The following is a 16,999-nucleotide window of genomic DNA, read 5'->3' as shown; positions in this document are numbered from 1 at the left end:
CGTTGGTGAGCAGGGTCAGAGCCTATCTCAACACCCGATAATTCAGAATAAGGAAGGACATTCAAAGGAAGTGATCTTATTCTAAATTCCACTCCAGGTTCTTCCCAGCATCACTGGGATACAAGCAATAAACAGCATTTGTCAGCCAGTTTTGTGTGAAACTTTTTCCCAACTCGTTTGGTGTAGGATTTTAAAGGTGAAAATCAAAAGTGGGAGGTGGCAAAAGTGGAGCCGTGAAGTGTACATGAAGTGGACAAATGTGAGACTGTGTTTAGTTTCAAATAGTCACAATTTATACGAAAAAGACATTTTATGAACAGAAGAGACGATCATCCGATCATAAGTTGTGTCGGGTATCGAAGCAAGATTCGTGAAAAATCAACCAAGGTCTAAAAGTGATAGAGACAATTTCATTGGGCAACCATTGTGCGGAGATAATTCGATTCAAGGAAGACATTTTGTTGATTTTGTTTTGTATCGAAATAATAATAGTGGTTTAAGCATAAATACAGTGGACACAATAGCAATACTAAGCAGAATACTAAGTTTGCCGTTTGCAAAAATAAAATCTTGGAAAATTCTATGCAAGTGTTTGTGCACTTTCAATTCAGTGTATCGAAGGCTTAATTGAATAAGCTATTGCATATACGATACAGAGCCAAAGTGAATTAAAACAGTATGCTGATTAAATTAGTTAAAAAGGATTTCCCGTGTTTGAAAAATGGATTCATATAACATTATCTTCGTTTAATCGAAGTTTTCCGAGTTTATTTCAATAAGGTAAGTCTTCATTTTCTTTCTGCAGATGTGTATTGGTGGTATCTCAGCTTGATTGAAATTGCAAATTTTCCTTTCATAAATACGTCATTTGATGTTGAGCTTCTTATAGAATTTTTTATAGTTTATAGATTTAATGAGGAAATTTTATAATTTTGAAGTTTGTCTAAACTGCCTTATGATGTAAACTGGAGTCATATTTTTTATTTGGAAATGAATCAATTTTCTAATGGAAGTGTTCTAAATATATCAAAACAAGTGAGTGGTGTTGTTTGGCTGAAGTGTGTACGTTTCGATAAAACACTCTTGTTCCCAATACACACCCATCTTTGTGGCCTCGATTTTCCACCATGGTTGGAATATCCCTGATTAAAATGGTATGGCATCAATAACATCAGCAGTGCCAGCAGCTTCAGTAACGCACTCCCTAACAAAAGCAAAAACAATCCGAGGGAACGGACAGACAACTGTCAACAAAATCAGCTGTCAGGGGGATCTCGAAAATTGAGTGCCACCTTAAATTCACTCACTGTGCCCAACTGTCTTTAGGTGTATTGGTGATGTGGTGTTGAATATTACACAAAAAGATGGTAATTTTCATGGAAATGGCCAAAGCATTGATTCGTTTACTTTTTGGAGAAAATTGATATGTTGCTAAACAACTTTGCTCAAAATAAGTAGATGCAGTTTCCATCGTATGTAGGTAGTTAACTAAAATATTTCAATTTTTTTTGACTTCAAAAAAGCTAAACATGATAACACAAATCAATTGATGATGATGATTATTAGGCATCTCAAAACTTTAATAGGTTACAGCTCAGTATTCAGATTAGAAGATGTATTTTTTCGTTTTAACTTTTTCTTATTTGATGTTGGAGTCATTGTGATTTCCAAGTATTTTTTTTTTTTGTTAAAGAAGTCAAGTTGTTTCAGTTGAAGATCCTATACTTTAGTACAATGCAGAGCTGTACCGAATATTCGTCCGACCGAATATCACCTAAATTTTAAATTTTCCCAACATTTGGCTAACCGATTAGTTGCGCTTGGTGATAGGTCCAAAATTTGCAAACTTTGAAGCATGAATTGTGACTGATCATTTGATAAGACCGAAAGCCGAAAACATAACTTTTGAAGATAAAAGAAATTTAATTTAACCATTAACATTTACTTCTAATAACCATCTTGAAAAAAAAATTATTTCGACTTTCATCGCAGAAATTTTATCATTTCGAGGGAAACTGAATAAAAAGTATTTTAGGCTGCTTAACACATTAAGGGCCACGAGGAAATCTAAGCCGCTAAACACAAAAAATCAGAATTCAATTTCTCGGAAACCACTGGTGTTGGGAAAAAGTGGTAGAAATTTTGACACTTACGGCACATTTTGAAAATTTTGCCGTGTAAAAACATTTTCAAGATCTGTGGCCTTCTAGTTTTTTTACAACACGTGTTGTATTTTCGCATGCTGTGATGCAAAAATAGCAATATTTCTATCACATACGGCTGAAATAGAAACAGTGTTGTAAAAAAATACAACGCCCCAAGATCTTAAAAAAAATTTTGCATGATAAAATTTTCAAAATGTCAAAATTTCTACCAATTTTTCCCAACACCAGTGAACTTGCTCTTAGTGGCGACAAAGACAAACAAGCGACAAAACGAGATATCTCGTATTTGGTGCGCAATGTGATAAAACATTGAGAAAGGTTAGAAATCGATCTTTTAACTATTCCCCATCGATTTCATCATGTTACAATCATGTCTTTTCCACGAAAGTACGTATTTTCTCAAATAAATTTTTATGAGGAACAGTTTTGTAGTTCCTATAGTATTAACTTTTCAGCAAAAAAGGAATCTCCTTATCATCTTTACAGAAACATTTAAAAAAACAAATGAGGTTCTCAAGTGGCGAAAATGTTATAATTTTCGAGCACCGAAAATAAGCTCTTATGATCGTTTACTCAGCTCAATCTATTTATGTATAAGATACGCACTGCAACATGATGTACGATTGTTTCCCAATTTTCACCATCCTTAAATTTTTGATTTTTCACTATACTGCCGTTCTAAGCAAGATTGTCCCATGTGGAAAAACGTGCAAACGAGAAAAACACGATTGAAATATCAGCTATATTTCCAATTTTTCTCTCAAACTAAAAATTCACCGACAGTTTTTTCGTAGTGAACAGTTCAAGTTAATCATTTTACAATGTTTTCTGCCAAAAAAATTACATTTCCTACAAAAAAAAAAAAACAGCAAATTAGAGCCAAAAATACTCCGTGTGACACTTTTGCGTAGAATCAGAACGCATGCCGATGCTAGTTCTACGAAAAACTGTCACACGGCTACAATTTTTCTTTCATTTTAAAAGCTTGTGTTGTTTATTTTTTCCCAAAAATTCATGCTAAACCGTTATTTGAGAAATACGTTCCTCTTTGTTTATAAAAATGTATAGTTGAGTATGGAGTTTGTAAGTAGTGCGAAAATTTCTCTGAATAAAACACTCAAGGCTTCTCGCTCCTCCTCTGCCCTCTATTTTAGTGTTCTTTTCAATGAATAACATTAAATTCAACAGTTTTAACTCATCTTAAGACAATTTTTTGATAAAATTTGCATTTTTCATAGAGCTTTCTCTTGTGTGACATTCTTGCGTAGAACTATCAACATAGAGCAACCACTTTGATGAAAATTCCGTATAAGTTCAGAACAAAGTATACTTGTTTGTGTTTTTATTCGAAAGTTAACACTAAAAGAGACCGTTTCCAGCAAAAAAAGTGAAAATGACCCAAAAGTCACATGGGACATTCTTGCTTAGAACGGCAGTATAATCAACTTTAAAACGCGTTTTTACTTTAACTTATTGACTCGGGGCGTATATAGCGCCATTGATCGGGGCACGATGAACTTATTCTGCCGTAGAATTTAGCAACGAATTAATCTCGATGAAGTCAACTGAATTATAGAGCTACTGCTTGATTAGTTTACATGTGACGATTTAGCCTATTGTTAATTTGTCGGTGAGGTAATCAGAGGACTCAAGTTCGATTCCTGGTCGAGGTTTTTCTTTTTTCATTTACCATTCATGAATCATGATCGATTAAACTGATTGTTGCATTATACGGCTAGTAGCATGATCCGCTAAACAAAGCACCAGAAAAATAATGTATGAGTGTGTGTGAATTAATTGCAATCACCTCGACCAGGAATCGAACTCGAGTCCACTGATTACATCTCCGATACCTAACCAATAGGCTAAATTGTCACATAAGATCTTCAATTTCAAACGAAAATGAAAATTATGTTTTAATGTATTTTTTTTCGATCTAGTTTTTATTTGTGATTACAAACTATTTCGAAAAGGAATTTACCGGTCTGAATGTTTTGTTTACTGACGTTCATAGCAACCTGAAATTTATAAATTTTCTTTTGGCAACAAAAAAGTTATTCGATTGTGAACTTCCAAAGCAGTCCAGTTTCAAATCTATATATATTAGGCTTGCCAGAAATTATTTAGTGATGCAACTGATATTTTTTGCTTTAATAAATTGTTGAAAACATCAATTTGTACTGTATCCAATCGATAATTTTCATACCATGATAAGTGTTGTTTGAGAAAACTTCAAGCTATAATGTCTCATGTCTACGAGTTTGTTATATAGTGAAACATTTTTTTATCATAATTTTGGCGCAAAAAGAATAGATATTCAAACTGCTTCGAATGGCGAGGATAGTGGAAAAAGCTGTTTGAAATGTGTATTAAACATCCTTTTCATCGTTTTTTTTTTTCAAATTTCGATAGCTTATTTTTTAACTCCAAAAAATACATCATCTAAAGCTTATCAGCGGCTGGAAGTGCTTAAAATACAGAATTTTAGGAAAATACTCAAAAAACTGTCCCATTTCACGCTCTTGATCGGTTTTCAAAATTCTATTTCCATAAAGTACAATGTGCAACAAATTCCAATAAGCGAATCTTTTTCTTTCAATTAGAAATTTATGTAAACTTGAATCAGGTAAATCAGTCTGCCTTATTCAAGCAGTGGGAGACAAAATTGGAAGAGATGGGAGAGCTCCCATGTAAGTTTTAGATAAAGAGTTTTTCAAAGAAGGGACAAATGTTTTTATGGAAGTTCGTAACTGCCTACTTTGGGAAAAAAGGTGGAAAATCCATAAATATTGACATTATTTGAGCCATTATGAAGCTTTAAAAACAGAGTACAAATTTCAGATCTAGAAAAACAAGTTTAGAGATCAATCATCAGTTAATAATAAATACCATCTTTAAATTGCAATTCGGAACTTCAGCTGCAGCTTTCATTTCAAAGTTGTTGGTTCTAAACCATGATGAGGTTTGATTTATAAAAAATGCTTACAAAAATCTAAATTAGAATAAATTTTTACAAATTACATTTATTTTTGCAAGGTGTAGCAATGCACACCGGGTCAGCTAGTGATTGAATAAAAATTGGAGACCATGTTTGTGAGAAAAAAGCGAGAGGCAAGTAATTTCCAACACTAAAAGCACGGTAGATGAGCGAGCTCACAGGCTCTCTTATTCTGAAAGTTGAAGCAGTATAATTTTTATTTTGTATTTCAAAAAATAAAAGAGATGTTGAATGAGAAAAGTGATGTACATTAGGCAGGTGGCGATAAAAATTGGTAAAAGTTTTTGGCTTCTAGACTTCTTTTGTACGATTTTTTTTTATTTTTGTATAATTGAAAGTTTAAAATTAATAACACAATCGAAAAGAAGAGAACTCAAGGCATTTCCAGCATGTTTAACCGATTTTTAATTATGAGTTAAAACGTTGAAAAACATGAGCGAGACGAGGTTAGTTTTCAAAAAAAGTTCCCGCTACATTTCGATATAAATTTCAAAAATCTAACAATACCTTTTAAAAAAATTATATGTTTTAAATAAAATCTAAGTCATTCTTCATTTGATTCTGCCTGCTTAAGCACGACAGTATTTTTACTTGAGAATAATTATTAGAGATGTACCGAATATTCGGTCAGGCGAATATTCGGCGCCGAATACCGCCGAAAAACCGTTAAGCCGAATATTCGGTTCACCGAATAGTTGAGCTAAGTATTCGGCCGAATAGGCCGAATATGCCGAATATCTACTACAGACTTGTAAAAGTTTTCAAATGATTTTGGACAATTCATAAAATATCCAAAAGTAGTATTGTAAAGCCTACACAATCATCAGAAACTTATGGTTTCAGCAAAACATCTAAGGTGTATCCGCGTATCTTTCATTGTAGATCGTACAGCAGAATGCTGACAACTATCGCTTTATAAGAGTGATTATAGTTTAATTCAGTTCTTCTGGTTATATTCAGGCTTGCCCATGAATCCAGTAAAGATTTTAGATAAGTAAAATCTGGCCAGAATGTCCAAATATTTTTTAAAATTTCCCGAATTTTGCTCGGGTTTATTCAAATTATTTGCATCAAATGAGAAACTCATATTTCTCTTTAAAAAATTTTCGATTTTGTGTTCAATAACGATTTTTAAAAAATCTCAAAATAAATATAAATCTTTCCCTTTCTTTTCAAAAATCGTCCTGAATGCCTGATCATGTGGATACGTGTGGTTGAAAGTATGGTATGCTTAAGTTCATCTTTCTTTTCAACAACTATTTTTAAGATATCTTGCTCAAATTCGACCTTCATCTAATTCAACACCGAAGAAGCAATTTCAAATAGCTTGGCACCTGTTTTGGCATGTTTTGTCCTAGATTTCACAGGAACGCAACCTCTTTGGTGATAAGCGCCCTAGAAGCGACTAGTCATCTGATGTCTTTTCAGTTATTGGAGACATTTAAAAAATCAGAAATACCCCTACTTAAAAAATATCTTGTAATACATCATCTAATAATATCATCTGGTTAAAAATAATCGACTAAAAACATGAGGGGCATTAATATGGAAGAAATAGAAAGCATTGAACTAATCGCTTTAGTTTTTTTTTCATTAAAAACTTAATAGAATATTCGACCGAATATTCGGCCGAATATTCGTTTGGCCGAATAGTTGAAAAGGTCAATATTCGGTATTCGGCCGTTCGCCGAATACCACTATTCGGTACATCTCTAATAATTATGAACACATGTCAAATTATTGAGCATCGAAAAACCACTTGAATAAAATTTTGAAAAATTCCGAGTTGTGCGCAGCTTTTGATCTACCGAGCGAAAACAGGTGAATCGATTCTCTTTAAATTTTGAACAATGCTTTTTTCATTCTTATATACACATTTGGGTCTGAAAATGGTGCTGCTCCGAAATGTCCACTTCGAATGCGAGCTGTGCAAAGGTGTAGATCACCTATTGTACCATGGAAAGGAAAAGATTAATAATATGAAAACAAAATCTTGAAAATAAGGGGACCCCTGTCATTAATTCTTGGTTACTTTGAGGAATTTTTACATTAAAGAAATACAGACCCCGTTCGTTTTTGGCAACATTCGATTTTGGCAACATCCGATTTTGGCACATGTGCCAAAATTAACGGTTTTAAAAACAACATTACCTTTTAGTTTTCGTTATAACAGGACCAATTTAATTTAGACAAACACCCTAAATACGTTTTTATATTCTGAAATGGGGATAAAATGCAACAATTAAAACAAAAGTTTTTTTTAACTATTAAGTACTCAAATATGACAAAAAGATGAAAAATTCAAAAAGTTAAAAAACAAATTCAAACAAAAGACTGAAAATGACAAAAAACAACTGAAAAATGATGAAGAATGACAAAAACAGCAATTATGACAAATGGAAACAAGCATTATAAACAAAAAAAGAAATGTGCAAAATGCATCAAAAACATGGTGAAAAAAAATGGAAATGGTCGAAAATTAACTGAAAATAACTTTTTTTATTATAATAATAGTTATTTTGTAAAAAAAAAAAGTTGAGAAAAAAAACCGTTCGATTTTGGCAACACAAAATGCACGGGCGTGTTGCCAAAATCGAACGAAGTCCGTACTTGTTTTTGCTGTGAGTATTTAAAACTCCGTAGTTTTATTCATAATTACCTCCATGAACCCTACTTGATCTGCAGTGTCCAGACTAGAAGCCTCATTCAATATCAATAAGCGTCACGACGCTCACATGAACCTCTTTCTTTTCGAATCGCCACCAGATTCCTTGAATAAGTAATCTTCTATGTTATGATAATTTCCATGTTGTTGCAAATGTTGCAATTTTGAAGTCAATGTAAAAAAATGTGAAATATTCGAACCTTATCAACGAAACTCAATGACTATGCTAAACTCCACTCGTTGGAACAAAATCCAGTTGGTAATTGAAACAACATGTTCGAACCTGTCCGCGAGGTTGTGTTTGTTGAAATTCTAACGACCATAGACTTTTTTTATCTTTATTAGTGACACTTTTCACCGACCATAGACTAACACTTAGTGCTAGTTTTTAATTTTTACTTTAACTTTACTAATTTTTTACTTTAACTTAAAAGGGGGAATATCGTAAGGCAAACCTGACCCCTGAAAAATCTGCGAAAAAATACAAATCAGTATGTCAAGCACAACTTGTCGAGTGGCGACACCAAAACGTCAACTTTATGTAACGACTCTGTATCAGAAGCGAGCGATGTGTAATTGTTTGCTGTTGTCTGGCAAATTTCGCAGTTATACGCTCCTAGAATTTGCTGCTGACATGCCCGACATGAGGTGAAGTCCTGACCTCAATGAGAAAGGATGAAAAGTTTGTTTCATTCTGGGTTGGGTAGGGTTTGGTCTGGTTCTGTTTGACCGTCTATAACACCGTCTTTGTTGTCGCGAGGAATAATTTTCTTCTGCGCTATATTTTTCTTGAAAATGCATCTGCATTAAAGAGTAACAGGTGGGTGGTGCTTGCAGAAATGGAGGGGCATCCTAGCCTAGCTATCTAGGACAAAGAATCCTTTTTTCATTCGAAGAATGGTTCCTGATATCCAAAATATCGAAGGAGGATATTCTTTGTTAGCACAAACACACACCGTTTTCACCAATGCACTCTTCGCTATCGTTATGTGTCTGAAGAAATTCTTTCAAATAAAAACAGGCGAAATGGAAAATCCACACCAATGGTTTCGCTCTTGTGCTATTGATGGTGAGATATTTTCTTTATTCCTGCTGTCTGTCTAACAACCAACTACCTACCAGGTCCTCCACAATATATCTTGGTGTAGGGACTTGTTTTTGCAAAGCGAAAGTATTGCAATCTGTTCCGTAAAGTCTGACTCTAATGGTCGCTATACCTCTTCGTCATTCCCTTTCCAACGCAGACGTTATAGCTACTCGACAGAAAGCGAGTAAAAACTATACAGAGAAGAGCCATAATAATCATTAACGCAAGCACAGCACATCGTCTGCTGCTCCGGGGGCCCCCCGACAATGAATGGTGGAAACATGCGCAAACTGGCCATGACCATCTCCAAACTGATGTGTCTCAACTCAATGCTTGTGATGCGCTCGCTCCTACCTGAATGAACAAAGACCCATCGTGTCGTTTCGACTTCAGTTTTTAGACTTTGCTTAAATAAAGACCCGGACGTGTTGTGAGTTGATGATTACAATTAAGAGTGTGTTTAGCGCTCGTTGCCTTTTTGTATAATTTTTCATATTATTTAATTTGAAAAAAAAAAACTTTTTAAAATTGGTACGTTCTGTTTCGAATGCGACAATCGTATTGCTGTTTTGAGCAAAACGTATCAATAATTCAAATTTTCATGAAGTTCAATTTTAGATGCGAACCAAATCTTAAATTCTAAAGTTTTTAATTCATTAGCGCCGATCAAACAACTTGAAAAAGTAGTGCTCAGGCACCGCATTCCTGTATGAAAATCAACAGTCCGACTACCACCAAACGCTCAGTGATTTTTGTTGCTACATTACTGACCTTCCATTGTGCGAAGACATTACTTGCTCATCATGTTTTAATGGCACCGACTGGAACGGCCAAAAGTTGAAAAATTAGTTTAACTTTTGGTGTCTCGTCGGCTAGCAGCGGTAGCACCAGTGCCAACACCGTTCACTCCGTAAATAACATTTAAATTTCAAATGTTCGATTTCCTTCCCCCGTTGACCGAAGAAGAGTGAATGTTCGGTCGGCCGGGTAAAGGTGGCAAGGTAAAGAAATCGTTGATCCAAATGAGTTTGCCACTCAATAATGTATTGGTCTGATTGAAATTCCCGTTGACTCATACCTGACAGGCAACTACACCGGACGTAGTTAGGTCGTGAACGAGACGAAGGTTATGGTGGTTTTTGGTGTTAATATGGTGTTTTCTAAAATAAAGGTTTTAAAGAAAACTTTATTTTAGAAAACACTGACCCGGTAAACTTTGTTTTACCTTCAAATTAATAAATCGTTAAAAAGGTTTAACTTCATTTACACGTTTTTAACTTTTTCGTGCTTTTTATGATCTAATATATAAAGATGAGTTGGACTATATATGTTTGTTTGTTTGTATGCACCTTATACACATCCAATGAGGTACACTTTTACTAAGGTGGCGCAAAAGAACGCACACTATTGCACGTAGAAGAGAAAAAAGTAAAATAAACATAAACAAAGCCTACGTCGCGACGCGTCGTTGTCAGGGAATCTAATTTATTCTAGGCAAAATGCGTCGCGAAAATGGTCGGTAGTGACGTCACTTCTGTCATGGTAACATGTTTTCGAGGAAAAAACTTTTACTACTACCTTTGCACCGTTTCTTTCTCATCACCTCTCTTTCCACCACATTGATACACATCCACACCGCTGAACCGATCAGACTGAAATTTGGTACAGAGATGTAGTTAAACCATGGTAAGGTTTTAGTAATAGTTATGAGCCCCTCCCACCTAAGAAAAGGGACCCTCCCATACAACTTTCGGTTTTATTCACACAAACCAAAAGTCATGGCACACATTTTGCTAACAGATTTTCGTTTCCTTTGGCAGGGTTTTTTTTCACCATCTCCTTAGGCCAGGTATTAGAAACGACCATTCAGAGTTCACATGTACTGGAAAGCAAATCAAAGCTTGCTTAGCATTAAACATTTGAAAGTGGAAAATTTGGCGGGTGTTTTTTCTTCCTTTTAATGTTCAAAGCACGTGATGCCGGTGCGAGACATCTAGATGCAATTATGAGCCTACATTTTGGATTGAAAAATATAACTAGCCTGTTAGAGTATATTGACTAGAATTGAAATGGCTTTCAAAGTTCGTTTTACCGCCTCGGGGGGGCTTTGAGGGTCTACAAAAAAATACAGGGAACGAAACAGTGAACAATAAATTGACTTCTTCAACTGGATAACTATTTGGACTGTGTGCTGAAAAATTAATGAACCGATTTGATTTCCAGCTTTTAAGAGCCAACCATTTCCATATTATTGGAATTGCTCATAAAGAAAGAAAAAATTATGAGATTCAGAGTTATAAGTCCAAGGCTGCAAAATTTCAACGTTTCGATAGCTTTCAAAGAATTTAAACGAGGGATAAAGAAATTGATTAGATAAATGATAAGATATATAAATCAGAGGTATTATACAATTCAATTTCATTGACCAATTTTTAACTTTTGAGTAATCATTGATGTCCAATGTGGTCGATTCTACCATCCAAATTTGAGAAAACTTATTGTAAAACTGTTAAGTACTGCGAATTCATCCAACGATCTCTTAGAATTTCAACATTGATTACTTCTCAAAATAATTAATGGGATGTTTGTGCCCAAGAAAAGACAAATTGAAGGGGAACTCCAATTAAACCTTTTTCACAACATTGAAATGGTGATTTCAGTTCTGAGATGTTTTGTTTTCGATAACTCCAAAAAACTATTAGTGGAACTTTCAACATTTAAGGTAAGCTAATAATAAAAAAAAGTGTGAATTTAAAAAGCGGAAAAATACACACATACAACTGAAAACATGCATAGTGAGTTTTCAACATGGCCCAACAAAGCTCGGAGGTCTTTTTAGAAATTTCCAAGTAAATAAAACTTAAATATACCATTGTACAGGGATATCATCCATCTTGAAAAGTGGGATAATCTCCAACAGACATTTTCATTAGATATGGGATGGGAAAGATAAAAAAAACAGTATAATCTGTTGAAGATAATAATATAAGGCCAAATTTTTTAGATGATGATTGTAAGAAATGTTTTTCGTGAAAGGATGAATTAGCATTCAAGGGAAACTATTTAGAATTTATTTTAATTGAAACCTCATAACTATAAAGTTTCCAATAATGTGAAAACGATTAACACAGTGAATAATCTCAATAAAAACTTTAAAAAGACTTACAAAACTTACATGGCCGAACTTTGGACAAATTTCCAAAAATGATGAATATAAAGCTTCCCAAATTTCGAAAAGTCAAACTATTGATTTTGATTATTATTTTATGTTAACCCGAGCAAGGCCGGGTAAATCAGCTAGTAATCTTATAAAAAAAAAATTTTTGATTTGTGTCCCATTTTAAGTTGATTTTGTATGGGGGCCCCATGAAAAGTGAGATTCTTGAAACCTTCCGACCGTCCGTTTATACATGATGGTGTCACAAAGAAAACGCCTCTATTTTTATATATAAGATGAGAATTGTACGTAAATCCGACCCCCTTCCCCCTCTCCCCTTCCATAAAATATGAGATTCTTGAAACTTATACAAATCATCTCTGACCCGGAAAACCCTCGGATACCAAATTTCACTTCAGTCCGTCTACACGTCAGTTTTACAGAGAAAACGCCTGCATTTTTACATATGAGAGATTAAAGGAAAAAATCGCTGGTTGTCTTATATAAAAATTGATCCCTTGAATATTATCTACTTTTGATTCAATCTACGAAAAATTTGTTTAAATATTAAAGAGAGCTGAGAGAAGCTGATAAACCTGATCTTCATCAATGAATCAACCATGTGAATTTTGAACCAATTTTAACGAAAGCCAAACCAATTAATATCATTTAGAAGCTGAAGAATCCTACATTATTGAGTTTACTTCACATGTTGACAAATTTGTCTTAGATATTTATGGTGATTGAACAAAATATCCAAATCAAATTTAAGTAAAATGGATGAACAAACAGACCAGCAGACCGTGGCTTTGAGTATAGCGTATTTGTCTTCTAAACTAAAGGTCATGGGATCGAATCCCAGTCTTTAAGTAACCTGGAATACAAAGTACAATGAAGCTTGGAGGCTTCAGCAATAGTGAAATGCTAACCGTGTATATCTTGTAACAGGGCCGTAGGAAGAACAGACTCATGGGGGGGTTTTGGTGACTGATTTTTACCTATGATTTTTTGTCCAACAATGCACGAATACGAAAAAAATTAAAACGAAATATGTTTGTTACTATATGATTATTCATTTTCAAGTACTTTGACATTAAAAGTTTGCGTATTCAATCGTAACTTTAGAAAATTGGTCCTTAAAATAAGAGGTGAGCAAAATTTGTTTCATCTATAGCTAAAATCTTTGAATTTGTTGAAAAGTCTGGTGGATTAAACTTAGTTGATTTGAGCATAAAACAAGCTTTTTAAGGAAAGTCTTCCATTTCTAAAAAAAATTATTCTTTACTCAAATCAAACAAGTTCAAACTAAACTTCAAATTCAAAGAACTTAACCTTTGATGAAAATAAATCAAATTTTCGAAAATATTAAAAGATACAAATCATCAGATTTTCGGATCTAATTTTCTTGATGCAAACTTGGACCAAGTTAATGATTTTTGTTTAAAATTCGTGTTTTCGCAAGCCGCTAGTATGCTCTATTGAAAAGCATAATTCCTATGAGATAAATCTAATAATGAAACCTCATTTTACAAAATGGAATACAACACTTCCCGTTACTCACAAAACTATATTAAATTAGCAGAATTTTGTCTATTGGGTTCTGAAACATACAATGTCAAATTTTGGTGCCCTTCATGTGTGAAAAATGTCAAACAATAAACCAGGAAAATATAGAAATTTGTGCAGGATTTTCAGGTGCTGATTTTTCTTAACCAGTAAATATTTCTTATAAAGAATCAATTCCATGAGGAAAATCCTGTGGATAATTTTTCTTAATTAATATATGTCTTGTGGATAAAATGAAAAAACTCAAATTTTACCTTTTATTTATGATTTTCAGCTTAATTATGATTCCAAACTAATTTTTTTAAAAACATTGAAATCTGGAAGTTGAATTGACAAACAATCTTAACACATTAAAAACTGCCAAAAATCTATTACGAGAAACACCGAAATTCGGCATTCTTTATCTCAGAAACCCCTGGACTAAGCACTTTCAAATAACAGAAAATGTTGTGTTCAATTTTGTTAAATAAAGTATAACACTAAAATTCAGTCCATTCGAGTTATATATCGAAGTGTAGCACACTCAAAAATTGCGCTTTGAATTGTTATCCGAATTTCCATACGACTTCTGCCATTTTATAGAGCCTTTATTCATGAATCGATTGTTAAAATTCTGTAGTTCAGGTTTAATTTAAATTCACTATTTAAATTACTTATTTTTTATCTGATTGTGAATCAGATAAAAATATAAATTTACAAACATCTGAGTCTTACTTTTCAATTTTGGATTGCCATTTCGAAGCTTTAATTTTTTTAATTTTGTGTAAGAATAAAGTTCAAGAAGTTCAAATTTGAATATAAAACAAAATTTATCCTTTTTTTTATTCACAAAACTATTATCAAAATATTGAAAATACATTTGATCTCGAAAAACATGATTCAAATTTGATATGAAATGCCAAACCAAATTTGAACCAGTATTTCAAAGCAGCTTTCCATATCTAATTTCTTATGAATATTTGAACTGAAAATCAAGAATCCTGAACAGAATACAGAATCCGAAATACGAAAATAGGAACACAATTTTGGTTATGGGAATTATGAAATCAGAACCTCAGAAATGGGTTTAATTTGACTCGAAATTAAATATTTAGACCTGAATTTCGATGACGAAGTGAGAAAATTTTTTGAAAAAGGGTAGCAGAATTTTGGTCTTGGGATGGGTTTTTGAGGTTTTAGCATTAGTTTTTAGTCTGGATTGTTACTCTTGATTAATATTACTGCATTATCATAATTTGGTTCTGAATTCAAAATATTGAGTGTAGAGTAAAATATCTTGCTTGCTGTTTCGGATCCTCATGGGGGGGGGGGTTTAACCCCCAAACCCCCCCCCCCCCCCCCCCGTTCCTACGGCCATGTCTTGTAATTGTATGCTTTAGTAATGCAGCACATACATGTGGATGGATCTTTTCAAGGGAACTTGCACTTTGAGATCCTACTTAGATATGTGCTATCGGAAAACAACTATAACTTCAACCAATAGTGCAGGGATGTCAAGAAGCATAGCAAAGTAAAAGTAACGCGGCATAATACCACAATGTATCAACTAAATATGAGCAGTGGAAATCCACCCAAACCGGAAAATAAAATGAACCAACAATGGCCAGCGAACCGGGAAAACCGAGAAAGAACCGGCAATTTAAAATGAACCGGAAAACCGGGGACAAACCTGGAATCTCAAATATAAACCGGGAAAATTCTGTACAAATCTTTTCTTTTTTTTTATACATTGAATTCTTAAGTTCATTCATTTCATAAAGACTAATTTTTTTTCTCAGAAGCTTTACATTCCACAGTCGTTTATTTAAGGTTGGTGTCGTTTATTTCTAACCCTTAAAAAATGTGAAGCTAAGACACAGATGAAAATATGTTCAAGCAAGAATTAAAAAAATCCAGAAACCTGTGTAAAATTTGGAACGCTGTTATTTAAACAAGTCGTTAAAAATCAACGAGAAAAAGTGCCGTCTGTTGCGCCGTTAAAAAGTTGCGAATCAACTTTTGAAGTACTTCATCCTTGAAAGGGCGTAATCTTATATACATATATTCATATAAATAAACAATATCTTATATCGTATTCGTTTTCATCACCCGAAAGTGTTGCACCGTTCTGGCCAAAAACGAGCATAAATCGAGATAAATCGAGATAATCCATCACCAGCTGATGTTTTTTTTCGCTTCTATACAATTTGTTTACATCGACCTGTCAAAATTCACGACAGTATTGGTGAGGACACAAGAAACACTGGATCCACCGGATCCACCGGATATTTTTAAAGTGTGCCACCGTCTGCGCTCATGTCACTACCGGTGCAAAACTGAGCGCAAAAACGAGCACAAAACAGCAAAAAGTGCACTACCGGTAGTGCACCGTTGCAAAACTAAACGAAAACAAATGCGGTATTAGTAGAATGGACGGCTTTAATTTTGAAAACGAAAACGAACACACACACATATAGGATCTCAGTGAAACTTCATGTTTCTTTGAAGAGATCTAAATTGTACTTTAGACTAAAGCGTACATCTTTCAAGGGTTCAAATGGCTAGCATCGTACTGATGCTAACACCACCAGCCCACAGAAAGAGTATGTGTACCGTGACCGAGACCCGATCTCATGACCTCTGGCTTAGAAGACTTGAACGCTATCCTCTACACAGAAATTTTTTTTGACTATTACGTGTCACTGAAAACTGCAACCTTTAAAATAAATCACCTGTAATTAACAAAACCTGCAATTGTAAATTGTTTTCCTTGAAAGTTAACGAAGATTGATTTATTATTACAGCAAATGTCCTGTAAAAAAGTTGTACACTAAAAATTAAATGTCACGTAATCATGTTTTCGACCTGTAAAATTACGGTAAATGTCCTGCTCTTTTTGTTACAGGACATTTGCGTAATTTTACAGGAAATAATTTTTGCTGTGTAGGTACAAAATACAATTGTTTATTTTACTTGTGAACTGGTAAACTTGGTAAATTTATCTGGTTCATTTTACTTTCATTATTTTTACTAAAAAAGCTAACTAACAATGTTTGACAAGTCAGAGAAACCAATTATTGTATCCAGTTTAAAATGTCCAGTTGAGTTTAAAATCAACAGTCTCACGCTGAAGTTTCTCTGAAGATTCTAGGCGTCTCTAAGCAGGCATGCTCACGAATCAGATTAGTTTTTATGATACAAAATTTAGTACTTCATGCCAGTTTGAGCAATTAGCAAAATAGCTTTAGTCTTAAAATTTTCATTAGGCAATATCACAAATGTGTTGACAAATGTGAAACTCGTCAAATAGAAATACGATCCCTTCAAATCTGACTAGATTTTTGTTATTTAGCATTGTTTACATTTTGACAGTTCTCTCCAT

General features: G+C 33.8%; 1 protein-coding gene across 1 annotated transcript in view; it reads left to right on the top strand.

The window, feature by feature from the left end:
- Positions 1-16,999, top strand: part of LOC129744682 (uncharacterized) — a 69,488-nt gene continuing 52,489 nt past the window's right edge. Inside the window, exon 1 of the mRNA XM_055737327.1 lies at positions 1-780. The gene's annotated coding sequence lies outside the window, so the exon portion shown is untranslated. The remainder of the gene's footprint in view (positions 781-16,999) is intronic.

The sequence above is a fragment of the Uranotaenia lowii genome, chromosome 2, assembly GCF_029784155.1.
Source record: "Uranotaenia lowii strain MFRU-FL chromosome 2, ASM2978415v1, whole genome shotgun sequence".
Classification (NCBI taxonomy): Eukaryota; Metazoa; Arthropoda; class Insecta; order Diptera; family Culicidae; genus Uranotaenia; species Uranotaenia lowii.
This window is presented reverse-complemented; position numbering and strand designations above follow the sequence as displayed.